This window comes from Thunnus albacares, chromosome 2 (genome assembly GCF_914725855.1).
Source record: "Thunnus albacares chromosome 2, fThuAlb1.1, whole genome shotgun sequence".
NCBI classification, from domain to species: Eukaryota; Metazoa; Chordata; class Actinopteri; order Scombriformes; family Scombridae; genus Thunnus; species Thunnus albacares.
Genome location: NC_058107.1, coordinates 33,392,985 through 33,412,214, shown reverse-complemented (window position 1 = coordinate 33,412,214; position 19,230 = coordinate 33,392,985).

Below are 19,230 nucleotides of genomic sequence, written 5' to 3'. Positions count from 1 at the left end.
GTCTATTATAGATAGATATAGAGGTAGATTTTTCACGATCGATTATAGATGTTTCACCTCTACATGCAATATAACATGAATACTACATTATAACAGAATACAGTATCTACACGTGTCAACTTTTGCAAACATATCAAGGCATCAGGTCTCTTCATGTGACTGATTTCAGACTTTTCTGCAGAACTTGTGATTGTTACATAGATACAGTTTTACTCAAAGAAAACAACATTTCAGTGCATTTCAAATATTTAATCGCTGACATACTGAAAGTACACACATACAGCCAACAGTTATACCTCATTCTGCACATGTAAGTATTATATTTCCTGTATAATACAGCCTACGGTATTGTTAAACTTCTCTCTTGGTGTGAAAAGGTTAATGCTCCTCTCCATTTTCACTTGGCTTTGTTGGTTCCCAGCATCAATGGTGTTTTTGTCATGTTTTAAATAATTAATTTCAGTCCAGTGTTTTAGTTAATCTGTTAATTTATTGGTCAAGTTTGACAAATAACAGAATAGTTAGTGTGGTAGTGAAGTTTCAGTTGAGCAGTTTAACAAGGTTTTGATTTGTTGGAGGCTTCAGTTCTGTTTTTAGTGCAGATAAAAACTGCTCTGTAGTGAATGATATTCTGTTAAAATTGGTACATTTGTTTTGATTGTGATTGTCAGCAGAAAGAGAAATCTTATATTAATGATGTTCTTTATGCTTTGAAAGCTTTGCTAACAGTCCAGATCACTCTGTGATCACCTGAGGAGAAGGTTGGTTCCAGTTATGTGAGGTCGAGAAGGTAAAAGGCCAGTCAGTGTATTTTATTTGTTGTTGTTTACTTTTACTGGGTTCACTTTTGCATCTGTTTCATTCATATTTCTGTTAATAAACATCACTCTGTTTTACAACTATTCCTGCCTTCCGACATGCTTCCTCAACATCCCCTTTTAATGTTTTCTAATGTCAAACACTATCTTTGATGCTGTATACAGATCAGGTTCCTCATGATGAATGAATGAGTGGCTCCCTCTAGTGTCACTCTAGCTGTATTACAAACTACTGAAGCAGGAGGTTTGGTTACCTCATTGAATCTTTTCAGGCTGAAGTGCTTGTTTTAAAAGCAAGTAAACTCATAACTTCTAATTATTTGGTTACTTTTGAGGGCAGTTTGGTTTTAAGTTGGACCTCTGCTCAGGCTGAAGACAGAAAGTGCTGCTGGGAGTTTGCTGAGCTCACTAAGGCTCCAACTATAATGATGGTTTTTATTATCAACACTTCTTTCAGCACTCAGAAGGATAAAGGTGTATTTTGTTCAACAATCTGAGTAAAACCATCTGTACAGACCTGAGAACAAGTCTAATGAGCCAAAATAAGTGAAATCACCCATGTGAGTGGACCAAAGGTGTGCAGGGCCTTTAAAGGGTTAAAAAATGTTTTGTTTTTTTAAAAAAAAAACACATAATTTTTCATCATCTCTATCATTATTATTTCATTTACTGGATATAATTTACTGTGTTCTCATAATTTTTTGGTTCAAACATTACAAATAAAGCAACAAAAATAGTTATTACTACTACTAAGTTATAATAACATCAACACATGTCTAATATTATTTACAGGAGGTCAAAAGTGGTTGTTGAATGTCCAAAATTTACTGTAAAACTAAGCAAAATAAAGGAAAAAGCTACAGTAAATACTCAAACAGAGGTAAGACTGCAACATTTCAACGCCACTATATAAACAAATTGCACAAATCAAAGCAGTGATGCCCTTTGAGAGGCTGGTTCTACTGCACATCAGGCTCCTGGTACACGACTGCCTGCAGTTTGTGTACCAGGCTGACATCAGTGTGGAGGATGCCATCATCTACCTACTTAACAGAGCTTACACACACCTGGAGAGGCCACAAAGCACTGTGAGGATCATGTTCTTTGACTCCTCCGGTGGTCTCTTCGATGCAGGTGGACCAGGATCTCATGGCCTGGATTACAGACCACCTCACCAACAGACCACATGTATGTCAAGCTGCAAGGCTGCTTGTCAGACGTGGTGACGAGCAACACTGACGCACCCCGAGGAGCTGTACTGTCACTGTTTTTGTTTACCCTCTACACCTCTGGCTTCCTCTGCTTCGCCTCGGGAACTTGCAGAAGTTCTCAGATGACTCCTCCATTGTTGGCTGTATCACAGATGGTAAGGAGGAGGAGGAGTACAGAGACCTAGTCAAAAACGTCATATGATGGTACGACAGCAACCACCTTCAGCTCAACACTGGGAAAACCAAGGAGCAAGTTGCTAAGGTTGCAACTCAACAACACACTGGACTGGTCAGACAACACCGAGGCTCTTTACAGGAAAGGACGGAGGCTGCTATGGATGATCTACCAGCCTGTACTGGTCAGTGTTATCTTCTTTGTGTTGTGGTGTGCTGGGGAGGTGGCATCGGGACTTGTGGTGCCAACAAATCGGGCAAGCTGGTGAGGAAGGCCAGCTCTATGGTGGGGATGGAACTGGACAGAGAAGAGGATGAGAGACAACACCTTTCAATCCTCTCTTGGCCGAGCTGAAGCAGCTCAGGAGCACAGTCAGCTGCAGACTCATCCGGCCACGTGCCTCGAAGCACTTAGGGGGGCTTTATCAGCCATCATCAGCCATCAGACTCCACAACCCCACAGCACCCAGTACCTCCTGCCTCCACTGACTGATTCTCATAACCATACACCACTCACAGTTAAACTATCACCACCACAGATATTACACATGTATACAAACAGATACTGTATGAGTATTTTAGAAACAGCCCATCTGCACTTCATTCCCTTGTGCTGCTGAGTCAAACTGAATTTTCCCTGTAGGGGATCAATAAAGGTACATCTTTATCTTATCTTATTTCACTTCTCTCTCTTTATCTGTGTAATCGGGAGTGTTCCAGTTAATTAGCAGATGAGCACAGTCCAGCAAATTACAAATTAACTTCAAAAGCAGGATTTCATGCCAAAATTAATGACCTGAATCCAAAATCACATTCACACAGATGCAGAAGTAAAAAATACTTTTTGTTGCCACTAGAGGACTAACAAGAGCCGTGGAGGAGATGTGTGTGTGTGTGTGTGTGATCATATGTGTATGTTTGTGAGGACCAACTGGAGCTTCAGCCATGAACAGTAAGAACATTTTGTCCATTTTCTTCTTCAAAGGGCTGTTTGAGGGTAAAATTTTAGTGTTATAGGTAAACTGTAAAGTCTTTAAGTGTGTCAAGCACGAGAGACACAAAGCAAACCAAAGATTTTATTCACCTAACTTTCAAACTTTAACTTGTGTGTGAGCTCATTTAACAGGTAACGTTTATTAAAGTCACATTCATTACAGGCTAGAAAGAGCTGCATTGCCTGAGGTCAGTTTCACAAATGACTGACACAAAGAAGAAAAAAAGGGGAACATTTCTACCTGCCTGCCAACAATTAAAAAAAAAAAGGGAACAGAGGAACATAAATGACATTAGGGCTGCAACTAATGATTATTTTCATTGACTTATTGCTGATTATTGAGGAGCCTCGGGGGCCTAGGGGTTAAAAGGGACGAGTATATTCCATCAGATGTATTTTTCTGGGTTGTAGCATTGCTTCAGAAACCTCCTCCACCCACACTGCTCTGATGTCAGATGAGACTGTTTCGGTCCATTTCTGTTACTTTCCAGAATACACAATCCGACACCCGTTTTTCCCACCATGACTGGAGATGAGAAATAAGCCACGGTTTGAATTTCTCTCTCTAGCTCTCGCTTTTTTTTCCCCCCCACTGTTGGCACAACTATTTCTGTTACTTTTCAAGTGAACACTATAAATGTCTTCCAGGAGAGACTTGTCTGAAAATGTGTGTTGATATTGCACATTTAAACGATGTCGCTTCTCCCTCTACTCTCTATCATAACTGACTATTCACTTTGCCTCTGTGTTTTTCTGCTCGGAACAAGTATAAACACTTTTCCTATCTCCCATTTCTCTACTCTGTAAATAAACGGCACAAAAATCCCCCAAAAACCTACTTAAAAGGGTAACTGAACACCAGGCTGAAAAGCTGAAAGTTAGTCTAGTTGCATCACTGACGGTCGTGGTCGGAGGTGTGCTCTGATGCAGCTGTAATCACGCCCCAACGATGATGTCACAGGGTCCTGGAGTCCACCTGAAGGATTTTCAGGAGGTGTTAAGTCTTTTAAAAAAATCTTTAGCTTTATTATTTTCTTTTCTTTTATTTATAATTTTACTTCATTTCCTTAAACCAGATGATTTTTTTTTGGTAATTTGGGGAAAACAAGCTGTGAACACAATATTGATATATGATTAGGTTTTAAGTTGATATGTTCAACATTTTAGCAAACTAGTTGCTTATTTCCACATCCAGCAGCTACAGAGCCACCTTATCATTAAATTGGAGTCGTGTTTCTGTCCACCTGGTGAATGTAAGTCCAATATTTACTCTCTGTTATCTCTGTTTTTGCCCTCTACCAACTCCTGAGGGAAATATCTGGCTCTTTAGCTGCTAAATTCTCCACTATGTTCACCAGCTAATTGCTAACTGTGTCTGTTTGCCGTTTGCTGCTGAGCAGGTAGTGTGCTGTGGCTTTTTAGAGCTTTTTCTCTGAAAACAGCTGCCTGGTGTGGCTGAAAACAATACTATGAGAGCACTGAGAGTGAACCAAAACAGTAAAATAGAAGTAACTCACTATAAAGCTCTGTAAAGCTGAGTCATTTCAATGTTCTTATAAAAAATATTGATTTTAGCCTCTTTAAGTAATCACTCTTTTTGGCTTTATTTGATAGTTGAAAGGCCAGAAATAGACAGGAAACACATATAGAGAGAGGATTATAACATGCAACAAAGGCCCACAGCTGGAATCGAACCATGGTTGTTATGTGATATGTGTCTGGAGGCTAACGGGACGCCCCTGAGTAATTGCTTTGTCTATAAAATGCAAGAAAATTGTGAAAAATGTCTGTTATAATTTCACAGAGCTCAGGGTGGCTTATTCAAACCGCTTCGAACCTTCATTCCAATGACGGCGGAGGTGTTTATCGCTGTTCTGAACGAGGAGGCATAAAGTCTGACATCAAAAAGAGAGGCGAGATGCAATAATCGTTTAAATGAGGACAGAGGCACGTCATTATGATCTCTCCTTGAATCATGATTCATGGGGTTGCACTCGTTTGTTCAGATGGAAAGTGACATAAGTAGCTGTGTGAAGAAGCTAGAGAGAGAAGTTTAAACCCCGCTTACTTTCACATCTCCACACAGCTGGACAATCACTGCGGAAAGAGGATATGATTGTCGATTACGGAAAAATTGTCATCCTCAATTTCGACATTGGAATTTTTTTTTAGGAGAGGGGTTTTAGACACTCTTTGACCACATGACAAGCAGTTGAAGAAGTTGAGGAAGTATGTGAAGACAATCAGGTAGTGATGAATGAAAAAAGGGATGAAAAATAATATATGAATGAATACTAAATGAGAAAGTGAAGAATACGCTAGAAAGGGATTCCCACTGAAAGGATAAATATAAACCCAGAGAGCTGTAGAGGAATGAAATGTATCATTAAGCTGTTTTTGCTCAGAAGGAAACAGAGCGTGATTAATACTCTTCTCTTTCTCCACAACTGGCAAAAGGCAGAGTGAACAACCCCTGGAATCCACTTCATTGACAATTTCGGTCTCTTCTGGCACCGTAGTGAATACTATAAAAGAGACGGACTTCATCTCAACTGCACTGGTGCATACTTCCTGAACTTTGCCATCCTACACACTGTCATAGTTGACTGAGAAGGTCAATGCCCCCTAACCCTAATCACATCATTCATGCTAATAGAGCAAAGTCAATTAAATTAGTTACCTTGTGTTGTTACTACAGTCTGTCATAGTCACTACAAATGCTCCCTAAACTCTGCCAATCAGGCTGTTTGTCTTCAGTCTGGTTTCATCTGAGACCCATCAAGTTAAACTGTACTACTCTTGGTATAACTGCAAGTAATCTGTAAATAGTAAACAAGTAAATAGTGATGGACCTGCTGTTCTTATTGAGACTTCCCCTCCATGCTTTAGTTTTAAGCATTTTACAAGGCATGGTGAGAAGGCGGTGGGACTGCCTCTATATTTGCTGATGCCCAAAAAAAGCAAAGATGAGGCCGAGGTTTTAATTATCGGAGCAAAGGTCCAGAGAGAGATACCAACTTAAAATCCCTGACACGAAATGCCAAGCCCCTAGCAAAAAGTTTCGGTGTGCTTCTAGACCCTGATTTGAATTTTGAATCTCACATCAGTAGTCTCACTAAAACGACCTTTTTATCACCTTAGAAATATTGCTAAAGTGCAATCATTTCTCTCATCTCTCATGCAGATACTGAGAGACTTTTACTACTAGCAGGCTTGATTACTGCAATGCTGTCCTTTCTGGTCTACCTAAGAAAACTATAAATAAGATTCAGATCATTCAGAATGCAGCAACACGTGTACTGACCAAGACCAGAAGGAGAGCACACATCTACACCTGTCCTAAAGCCACTTCATTGGTTGCCTGTCAGTTTTGCCAGAGGAACTGAGGGCATCTCAATCAGTAAACACTTTTAAAAGAAACCTTAAGACATACCATTTTAGCTCAGCAATCTGTTAATCCATTTTATTTTCTTCTACTGTGCTACACAGGTCTCTTATTTCCTATATTATCATTCCCTTACATTACTGTTTATTTTCACTGCATTGATGTATTTTCGCTGTATTGTTAAGCACCTTGTATTGCAATTTTGAAATGAAAGGTGTTATTTAAATACAGTTTTATTTAACTTGATAGTGTCAGGGCTGCAGCAGCATTAAATAGTACTTACTGACGTCATGTGACATCACTGCAGTTCATTTAACAATAAACTGACATGTTGTTGTAATGTGATTTTGTAGGTTTTGGTTTTCAAGGCTTTAAGACTGTTATTCCTCTTTAAGGAAAGGATGAGGACGTGACGACAGCAAGTAAACAGAAGCTAAAATAGCATATTTTTCAATAAAACAAGGAAAAATACTAAAGAAATACTAAAAAAGACAAACATAGAAATGTCTGACGAGCACAAATGCGTCAGCTCGTAGAAGGGCGATCAGGTTTTTTGGAGTTCTGATAAAGGTAAACAAAGCAAGGTTTTTTTTTCAAGGATATTCAAATATTTTCTTCAATCCACATTTTAGCCTTGATTTGATTTTCACTTCGGTTTCAGAGTGACAGAGCCTGATCCCATCATGTTCTGTATGGTCTTTAAATATTTGAGTTATCAACATATGCAGCGACCTGATTGAACTGCTGTGCAGGTTTATAAAGTCACATCAAATACCTCACCTGCCTAGAATTTCATTTATCTTTCCTTTTTTTTAAACCACAAACACAAACATATTTGTTTTGTTTCTTTCCTTCAAAGCAGAACAAGATGAACTAAATATCTGTTTGGGTAAATTAAACTCTACCGGTGATTATTTCCATTATCAAATAATCTCTCCGGGGTGTCAGCAGGATTCAACAATTAAAATTATACCAAAGTATGAAAGTATGATAGAAAATCAGCAGGGATGATATTGTGAGGAGTTATTTCGTATCATATCACATTTTTTCAGCACTTACCAGCAGTATACAACAATTACTCCTAATGATATCCTTAATTAAATTAATACAATCTGGACCCAGATAAATGTCAGAAAGATGAGATGATGAGCTTCATATCTACTGTAGTAGTGACAGTGTTTGCTACGTGTCTACACGATGATTTATAGGTGTGTAATATCTCCTGACATCCAGCAATCATATACTAAAACATTATATAATTAACATTACTGTCTACAGCAGGTAAGAGATAAGAAAAGTAAGAGACTTTAAGACCTGCAGATACAATCTATCAATTATTAGCATAACAGATTAATTGTGCAGGCTAAAAATTCTTCTCCTGTCCAAAAACAGTACAATACTGTAATACTGTACCCAGTTTACAGTGATAAAAAAACATATGAAAGTAGAGCATTTGAGAAGCTAGAGCCATATAACATCTACTGCACCTACAAATTACATATATTTATTTTAATTTAAAATACAAAATGGGCAATAATGTAAACATTTCATTCATTACTGTATATTTGAGCAGGCTGTATATACTGTACACATAACCGCCTACTGTATGTATGTATGTATATAAAGTAACTTGTCACTTTTTTTTACCTAGACAATATTTATTCCAGCACTCTTTACACTCTTACACACCTTTGCATTCTTGTATCTTGTTTACAATTTACAGAAACTGTTTCACCTCTATATAGACATTGTATGTTGTTGTCTGCTTGTTTCTATATGTGTGTATCTTTTTTTTTTCACCCATTCATTTGTACATAATAGCGATGTGTTCATGTTTAATTATCTTTGTTCGGCTTGTTGTTCTTCTGAAGATTGTTCAGCACATTGAGAGTCACTAGAAAACGGAGTCGTATTCCTCATATGCATAAACCAACTTGCATATGAGGAATACGACTCTGTATACGACAGTAAAGCTGTTTCTGATAAATGTTGCCCTTTTTGCTTTAAAACCACAAACGAATCAATTATCAAAATGGATTTTTCTGTCACTCAACTGATTGATTAATCGACAAGTTATTTCAGCTCTAAAAGAAAGATCCAGACCTCACTCACTACAAAATGAAAATCTGAACGTGATAACGAATAATATTGACGTTTGTTTTGACGCTTGGTCAGCAGGACATAACTAACCAGCTTATCTCACACAACCAGACCTCTGGTTTGTTGTTACGCTCCATGTCAAGCATGTTCTTACCCGACCACAAACCAACCGCAGGTCTCCAGAGCCAAGTGTCTTCAGACTCATAGCTAATTAAATTTGTAGCAGCTTCAAAACATGATTACCGTATTTTCTCTAATAGTGGCCAGTACCTTTATTTACCTCAACTGCAGAGGGTACCAAGCCTTTATTGGAAGCAGGCTTATACTAGAGAGAGGCCTTTATTCCTAATTCCCTCTGTTTGATAAGTATATTTGCTCATATTTTAGTAAGAAGCCTCCCTGTTTCCTGATCTGCTTCTGTTTGCTCTGTTAAATTTGTGTTACTGCATTATGCTATTAATAAAATTAAAAGCCTTAATTTCCCGACTTTTATTGTGAAACATTACACAAACATTTCAATTGCCAGTGTCACATAAAAACTAAACAAATCTGAGGTAACGTTAAGCTGGATATAAATATTAATAGCCAGTTAACAGCACAATCAAATATCAAATATCAATCAGCTGTCTCTCTAACTCCAAGCTAACTTTCTTCCTTCCACCTCCAGCTAGCCGTGCTCTCCTCTTGTCAGCTAACAGCAGCTCACGCTTCTGTTTTTTCCAGTATCTGATTCTTTTCGGGTCAGTGTCAAAATGTCTTGCAGCTTTCGCTCCTTAATTTTCCTTCACGTTACAAAACTCTCTCTTTGAATTTGACGTCAAACTTCCGTCTGGTTGGTGCCATGTTCTCTCTCTACAGTGTTGTGGCATTGGTGGTGTTATGGAAAATCTAGTCACTGACACTTGCACAGGTCCTATATGATACTTCAATTATAGCTACCACCATCTTTGGCACTTTTATCACAATTACTACAAACCACAGTCACATTATAACAGACACCAAGAGGAGCGAGGCGGACATTTCTTTTCATTTGATAACGTTCAAAGTAAAGTTAGGCTTTGCTGTCGGTTTCCCAACTCCTTTTAAAAAAAGACGAGAGAAAAAGAGGGAGCTAGAGGATGAATGAAGAGATGGAGCTGGTAAGAAAGCAGTGAATCAGATCAATAAACAAAATATCTACTTGTTTCACAGCGGTTACTTTCAAATAAACACACCCACACCCCCCCGCACACCACCGTACAACCCTGCCGCGGTGGGCAGCAACACCTGATTTGGTCTGAATATTGCCTCAATCCATCCCTGTTTTTTCCTTCCCCGGCCTGTATTTGGGGCCGGCCTTTATTTGTTCGTGTCAACCACACCCCCGGCTTTTAATTGATTGCTTTTAATTGGCCACTATTAGAGAAAATATGATATTTTATAAAATGATATTTCCAAGCTTACTCATTCTTAAAGTCTGCTGATGTTTTATATTTTTCTTACTGTAAACAAATGAATTAAATTAAAAGGCCAAAACCAACAACAAATTGACTCAACTAATAAATATTATCTGTGTAGTCAAACCCTGATATGTATCGTGTTCCTCTGTGCTGTGGAGCTCTATTGTTGTCAAAAGCTATTAAAAATAAACAGTAATGGGCCACATAGTTGCACTGGGTGACGTGTTCCTTTAATACACTGCAGTTTTTTCTTGTATTCTGAGTACAGATGTGCCGGGAAATGTTTTTTTTTTTTTGACTACATATAGTACTGTGATGTAACATTGTGCTGGTAATAATACCACCAACCATTTCCATTGCCGTCATTATTGTGATTATCGCCTTTTTCATAGTGCAGCACGGCTCTCCTGTCTTTATCAGGAGTTTTATTTTTGATAAAACACTAGAAAGCACCTCTTTACTAATCATACAGAGACACAGCAGGACCAGAGAACCAGGCTCTTTGTCTGTTAGCTGTAGCTATTCTGGCAATGCCTTTGCTGTGCTAAAACTAGCTAATCAACCTAATGACTTGTGGGTAGCTTATGGTTAACTGTGTTAAACTTTAAACAACCAGCCTGCTTTTATTTTTGGTGTTTTTATCGCTTTTGATTTGAGTTCATTTGCAGGTTACAGCAATACACAGCTCACTGTTCAGTTTGTTTGGTTAGATTAAATCTAAGATGATCATGATGTATGCTGGCTTCAACACATCGTGACCTCCAGCTAGCACTGGGTCGGTTTGCAGCTGGATGATAAGCTGTCGGAATGAGAGTCAGCACCTCTAAATCTGAGGCCACGGTGCTGCGCTGGGAAAAGGTGGACTGCTCCCTCCGGGTGGTGAGTGAGTTGCTGCCCCAAGCAAAGGAGTTCAACTATCTCAGGGTCCTTTTCATGGCTGAGGGTAAGATGGAGTGTGAGGTTGACAGGCGGATTGGTGCAGCATCAGCAGTAATGTGGTGGCGTTGTATCATATGCAATAGAGGTTACATATATCTTCTGGCCTGGGAACGCCTTGGGATCCCCCAGGAGGAGCTGGAGGACGTTGCCAGGGTGAAGGACGTCTGGGTTTGGGTTTGAGGAGGAAGTAGAGGTAACAAACAGAGCGTTCAGAGCAGGCTGAAGCCCTGGCTTTTGACTTTCAGGAAGCATTTTTACATACGTTCACCTCAAGATGAAGAACTTTGACCATGTTTAACATAAACATCAGACATTATAACAGTATATAAATGACAATGATGAATTTAATACTTTATGTAAAGCACTTTACATACAATTGCAACAATTACTCTTGTATATGAAATGTGCTATACAAATAAACTTGGAGCTATGTGTTTGCAATGCGTTTTTAAGATATATGTCTTCAGCTGGAATGAATGGGTGCCGCAGATGGACTGGAAATGTCAGAAAGAATTGTGAGAAGGACTAACATCGTTTGTCTTGGTCTTTTTAAACAGCTTGATTAACGATAAGTGTAGAATTTCACCAATTTTATCCTTTAAATGCCGGTGAAACATCAGTTGTTTTTAACCTTGAAGCCTGCACATTGTTTAACCTAAAAAAAAAATCAAAATATCTGTGCTTACTGAGTGGAAACCACATCCACCGACAAAACTATAACCTTTCATGTCTATAAAGAGTAGAATGCTCACTTAAAAGACACATTTCAGGTGATGCACCACTTTATCCAGCATACCAGCTACAGACGAGCATCCACAATTCAAACAACAAACAGCTTCGTTGTGGCCTTGAGCTATTAATTAACAACAAGGTAGGTTTCACTGCAAAATTACTCTGCTAAAAGAAATAAATACATATTTCCTCAGCTCCCACTGATATTAAGCTCAACTAATCAGATTAGAGCTGCTCTGCCTGTGAGAAATGTTATGTAACGATGCCTCTGACGTACTCAGGTACACGCAATTACTACGTTTCAGTCTGATAAAGTTAAATTTTGTGTGATCTGGAACAAATGGAGAAGGGAGGTTGTATATTTTGCCTGCTCACCTGGAAAGAAACCTCTCTCTGCTCCTGATCCCTAAGCCTCTGCATCTGTGAAACAGCTCTGTCTGCGTCGCAGCTCTCGAGCACGACACAGGCCTTTGTTCTGTTTATATCTTTCATAGCCATGACTGTATGAGAACACGTCATAAAATTCGAGCCTGGCTGGGTGCACAGATATCCAGCTCGTCCACTGAACCCAGATGGGGCCCTGAGGACGAGCGAGGGAGGGCTGACATAATGCTACCGCAACGCTCCTGGTGCTCTGACATGCACAGAAGCTGCTTGTTATTTTAGGTCATTGTCAAAACAGCAACACAAACACAAAAGAATTGCTCGCTCCTTGTGCACCTTCCACACATGATACACTACCGTCTTCATCCTTCTCCTCCTCCTCCTCCTCCATCTCCTGTTTATCCTTTCTGCTACTGGAGGAATAAGCCAAGAAGCCAAAGGGACAATAAATAAGATGTTTACAGCTGCTCAACAATAGAATCAGAAGAAAAGCCAAAATGACAGTAAATAAGATGTTTACGGCTCCACAATAGAATAAACTTAGAAGTCAAAGGGTCACTATAAAAGATGTTTACTGCTTCAGGATTATCTGCAGGGGTTTACTGTTCAGGACTGTTTATCACCAGAAGTGAAAGGATTTCCTCTTTCCAAACCCTGCCTGCCTGGAGCTTACTACTTCTGTTTCCCTGAAAATAATGGTGTTTTATTTGTATTGTTCCTTAATAGTACATGGTTGTTATAGTATTTTCCTCTTATTTGAGTGATAAAAAAGCAATATTTGGACTCAAATTGAAGAAATCCATTGTGATGTGTTAACAGTTTCTTACTCATCTCAGATAAAATAAAACTATTTTATACACCACAGCAGTGACACTGCTCTTGTTAAGGTCCTCAATGACATACACCTAAACACTGACAGTGGCAGAATTTCAGTATTAGTACTACTGGATCTCAGCGCTGCATTAGACACAGTTGACCACAACATATTACCAGACCGACTAGAAAATTGAGTGGGACTTTCAGGCATTGTACTAAACTGGTTTGAATCCTACTTAAAGGACAGGGACTACTTTGTGTTTATAGGTAATTACACATCTGAGCGGACAAAAATGACGTGCAGGGTTCTCCAAGGCTCCATTCCGGGGCCTCTTTTGTTCAACATCTTTCATGGTTCCACTGGCTAAGATTATGGAAAATATGTTACCATAATTATGTGCAAAGTTTTCAAACTACATCAGCAGGGGACTATGGTCCAACACAAGCACTGAATAAGTGCATTTAACAAATCAACAATTGGATGTGCCAGAATTTTCTTAATTAAACAAAGACAAAACTGAAGTAATTGTTTTAGGAGCCAAGGAAGAACGATTAAAGTCGGTAATGTTAAAAACTACAAACCAAGCCAGAAATCTTGGTGTAGTCCTGGACTCAGACCTGAATTTCAACAGCCACGTTAAGACAATTACAAAGTCAGCCTACTATTACCTCAAGAATGAAAGGACTTATGTCTCAGTGGGATTTGGAAAAACTTATCCATTCATTTATCCTCGGTGGACTTGACCACTGTAACAGTGTCTTTACAGGTCTCCCTATAAATTCAGAACGCTGCTGCTCAAGTCCTCACTAAGACTAAGAAAGTAGATCATATCACTCCAGTTCTGAGGTCTTTACACTGGCTTCCTGTCTGTCAAAAAAATTATTTTAAAATACTACTGTTGGTTTATAAAGCACTGAACGGTTTAGGAACAAAACACATTTCTGATCTGCTGCTACGTTATGAACCATCCAGACCTCTCAGGTCGTCTGGGACACGTCTGCTTTCTGTTCCCAGAGTCAAAACTAAACATGGAAAGGCAACGTTCAGTTTTTATGCTTCACATATCTGGAACAAACTCTCCAGAACATCAACTGCATGCTTCAGCTCAGCTGTACTTCTTTTTAAGTACAGCTGAGCTGAAGACTTTTCTGTTTACTGCTGCTTTTTATTAAATCAAATAATTATTGATGTCTTACACTGCACTGTAACTTTTATTCTTGTATTTTATACCTGTCTTGTTCTATTTTAGCTTGTTTTTATTTTCTATTCTTAGGTCTTTAACAACTGTTTTTAATTTTATTTTATGGTGTGTTTCTTTTGCACTGCATCTCAATGCTTTTAATGTTTTATGTAAAGCACCTTGAATTGCCTTGTTGCTGAAATGTGCTATATAAATAAACTTGCCTTGACAATGAAAACTGTCTGTTTGTCCTTGACAGGATTAAAGTACTCCCCAAAAATCTGCATGATTGTATATCACAGTGTGTTTTGGATGCAGATCCAGACACAGATTTAAACTTTACATTCTCTTATCTTAAAATAATCTTTTAAGACCTTTCCAGAGCTTCTCAGTGATGGAATAAATTTACCAGCTGTATCAGACATTCCTGGCTCAGCTGGAATCTGAAAGAGTCTGAGTGGTTTTAAAAATATCCTCAGCTGTGACACATGCACGTAACTACAAATCACACTTCCTGGAAGCACAATGTCCAAGACCTATAATTATGAGAATAATAGTCTTATTTTCAGCTGGACTTGCTGTAAAAGTTTTGTCACAGGTTTTTGCAGACAGCTGCAGCACTTTGAGAACAATGCTGCTCAAGTTCTTACGAAGACTGAAATAAAAATAAAAATGAAATAAAGAGCACAATATTCCACTTTTCAGATCACTGCACTGGTTACCTATGAGTTTAACGGTATGATTTACAAGACACCTCTGATCTACTTCTGTGTCACAAAGCTTTCAGGTGATCTGCTGCTGCTCCACTCATTGTTCTGAGAATTCAAACAAATCATGGTGAAGCAGATTATACTTACTGTGCTCCACATATGTTATCAGGAACAAACTTTCAGAAGATCTGAGGTCTGCTGCTTCTCTAAATATTACATAAAGGCTAACAATGTAGGTATTTCTGCTGCAGTGAAACAGCACAATAACTGTTATTCCTGTCTATTATTTATTATTTTGTCTATCTTTGTGTTTAATCTTACAATATAATATTTTGATTTATTTTCTATGGCTATGTCCTTGTATGTTTCAATACCCTTTAATGCCTTATGCAATGCAATGATCCTGCAGTGTAATTAAAATCACAATTGTTCATCTAATTTCACGTCTCTTCAAAAAAGTGATTTTCAAATGTATTGTTCTTTTTTTTCATTACCGAAAGGATGAACAAAAGATCTTTGATGAGACAGGCTGTGTTGTTGGCAGTGATACTAAGAATAACGACCACGCCATTTAGCATCTAAACAGACTGACGTTGACATTTACAGGTAAGTTTTTATACTGTGCTACAACTAACAAGCTACTGCAATTTGCCATAAAGCCTGAAAACTCTGCTTTCCCCCAGTCGATGTTGGTTTTTTGGTAGCTTGTTGAAAAAGCCAAGGTGCAACATGAGACTTGTAGACATAGAAGAAGAACATATTAGGTGGAACACCAACAGTGTCATTTACTGCCAGCAAATGATAGATTGGTTTATGTTACTGTTTTATGCAAATCCAGTTTAAAATGTTGATTTCACTATATGCAAAGAAGTTCTTTGGCTACTAGAAGGAAAAAAGCATCTTCTTAAAGGGTTGATACTAGAGCTGAGACAATTAATTGATATATCGATTAGTCAATCGCCTGAAAATTGATTGGAAACAATTGAATAATTAAAAATTTTAATTTTCAAGGAAAAATCTTGAATGATAGTAAACTGAATATTTTTGGGTTTTGTACTGTTTGTTGAACAAAAACAAGCAATTTGAAGAACTTGCGCAGTGGGAAAGTGTGATGGGCATTGATTAGTTGCTCTTGGTAATACACAGACAGGGTATGATGTCATGATACCACGATAAACAAATATTAAATGTAATTTTCTTCTATTTTTTTTTTTTTAAATCAAAAGAGAGCATACTACATGCAAATTTACAGAGCAGATCTGTATACCGTAGCAGGAAAACAATGCAATCTAATTACATTTGGACCATGAACCTGCCTTTTCAACATCAGGAGAGAAAAGGTAGAATTGCTGCCATCTGAGTTATAAAAATCCCCCCTTCAACATCACTCATTTGATTTCATTTGCTCTCACTGTCCAAAAAAATGTTCCACCTGGTGACTGGCTCAGTGCATCAACTGTGACTCAGAGAGTATTAGTGCCAGAGCAAACACAGCCTCTGTGGCTTATAATTGACAGTATTATTCTTCTTTAGTTTTACTCCCCCACAATGCTGCCTGAAACCACAACAGGATCAAATCAAACAAGATCTTAAAATTTGGTAAATTCTTGTAAACTTAGCTGCTGGCTGAGACAAAACAGCCCCTCCTCTCTACCAGCGGTATCTTTAGCAGTGAATTACATCAGCAGCAGAGGGAGGAGGACAGAAGACAGGAGGAAAGACTGTAGCTGTGCACTTTGAATCGGGTTGTGGTGACAGATGGGTTGAAATTGTATGACGTGTGTGGATTGTGTTTCATAGACGATTTGGCAACTTGGGTAACGTCAGACAAGACTCATGTCTCTCCGTGTGTATGACGATTATTCATGATAAAAGTTGAGGGCCATGCAAATAACAGGAGTTTCCCAGGAGACACGAAAAAACGGGAGCACAGCGGGAAAAAACGGTAATGTTGGCAGGTCTGGTAGTTCGGATGGGAGAGAGGAAGGTAGGGTGGTGTGGAGGAGGGTTGTTGTGAGTTAGGGGTTCAAACTCATTTTGAGGTTTATCAAAGGAAATGATATAAGGAAAATTAGTCTGGTGGCATTGACCTGTGAGTTGAAGGAGAAAAGTGTGAAATTTTGATTGCAAAAGTGTTGGGTGATGGCGGCGTGTTAATCAAATGTAAAGACAAAAAGCAGAGAGAGACAGAGATGAAGTTGACAAAAATGGTGGACAAAGCCAAGAAGACAGGTGATGAGCCCTTTGTGAGAGGTGTTATATATGGTGGTTATTTACATTAAATGTCTGCAAGCAAGAAGGTGAGGAGAAAGAGTTGATTGTTAATCAGTGTTGCTGGATTTCCAAGAGAGGGTGTTGCCTGATTAAAGTGACAGTGGGATATATATCTTACAATGTAGGAGCATATGTCCCACCAAAAATCAAATGCCAAAAATATGGATATATTGCAGTAGGGTGCAAAGGGGAAACAAGTGTAGAGGGTGTGGAGGTGATTGTGAATATGGGAAATGTGAGGATAGGGCGGAGATGAAATGTGTTAATAATGGAGGTGCATGTAGTATGGCCTGTGGCAGCTGTGAAGTGAGAAAGAAGGCAGTAGAAGTGCAGAAGCTAAGAGTGAACATGGATATATCTTATGTAGAAGCAGAAAAGGTGGTTCAGAGGGAGCATAGTTGTGGAGAGGAGAGAAAAAGAAATCAGAGAAGGAACAGTCAACTGAACAGATGGGAGATGGAGATAGATTGCTGGTAAATAAAGAGAATTTTGTGTATTTCATGGCTGAACTGCACGTTCCAAGCAAGGGGGGGGGGGGGAATCTGAGAAGATTGAAATAATTGCAAAGAGTGCAGCAAGATATTTAAATTTTACAAGGAATATTTGGGATGGATGTTAAGGAAGAGATTAAAAAACAGGAACAGAAGAAGAATTAAAGAATAATTTAAAGGATTTCTTAAGGGGTTACTTTAGATTTTGTGATTTAAGGATATGTGTGCATAAGAAGGGATATAGAAGGTAGTAATGGAGGAGGATGTGCTACCTTTATTAGGCAAAGTGTTTCATAGAGATAAATAGAAAAAGGGAAAGATCAGTTGTGCAGTTGTCGAAGTTGGGTTAGGAGAAGGACGTTTGGTTATTGTGAATATCTATAATCCATATCAGAGGTTGGAATTGGAAGCATTGGAGGCAATAAAGGGACTAGATAGAAGAAGGGTCATTTGGTGTGGTGATTTTAATGCCCATAGTACTCTTTGAGGAGGGGATAGGACTGATGGAAATGGTTTGATAGTGGAGGAATTGATGGACTCCTTTGGACTTGTGTGCTTAAATTATGGAAATTTCACAAAGATTGATTGTAGCGCAGGCAATGAGTCAAGTTTAGACTTGACATTAGCATCACAGTCCTTGGCAGATATTTGTTTATGGGAGGTAAAGAAATGACCATTACCCCATTTTATGTAAAGCACATAGTCAAAGCAGGTTGGGCTTGGGAGATACATCAGAAGGGTAGGTATTTGGAAATTCTCAGTGGTAAAAATTCAGAGAGATAAGTGAAACAAGTTTTAAAAATACAGATAGAGAGCACGGTATATAAATATTTAATGGAAATGTCAGAGATGCTATAATTGGAGCTGCCAATCAGACAATTATAAGGAAAGCTGGTATGAAAAGGTGGAAATTGTTTCTGTGGTGGAATGATGAATGTAGTAGAACATAATAAGGCCTTTAAGGCATTAAAAAACTCTCAGAATTTACAACATTTCACACAGTATAAAAGAAAGCAAGCAGTGATTTGAAGGACTATTAAAGAAGCCAAAAGGCAGTGTTGGAGAACATTTTGTGACTCCACAGTGAGAAACACTCTGAATAACCTGCTGGCTAATGAAGATGAAGCAAAAGCAAATAATGTTAGCTAAGGCATTGGTTGAGGTTCATAGTTATGGAAATATGTCACAAAAGGAGATAAGAGGAAGACAAAAAACAAGTGAAGGAAATAAAGAATTGCTGGAAAGAGAGAAATAGAGGGATGATGCAATTAATTCTCCCTTCATATTAGAGGAAATGAAACAGGCTTTATGTAAATCAGGACTAACCGCTCCGGGAAAAGATCAAATCTGCTATACCATGTTGAGCCAATTGTCTGATGTTGCATTAGGGGTCATATTGTTAAGAAAAGTACTATATAAATAAAGTTTGTTATTATAGTTATGATTATGATTATATTATATTTATATAACAAGGATTGGCAGGAAGGAAAATTACATGAAAATATCTCACCAATCCATCTAACTACAGACCAATCGCACTGACATCCAACATGTGTAAAATTATGCAACGTATGATTACAAA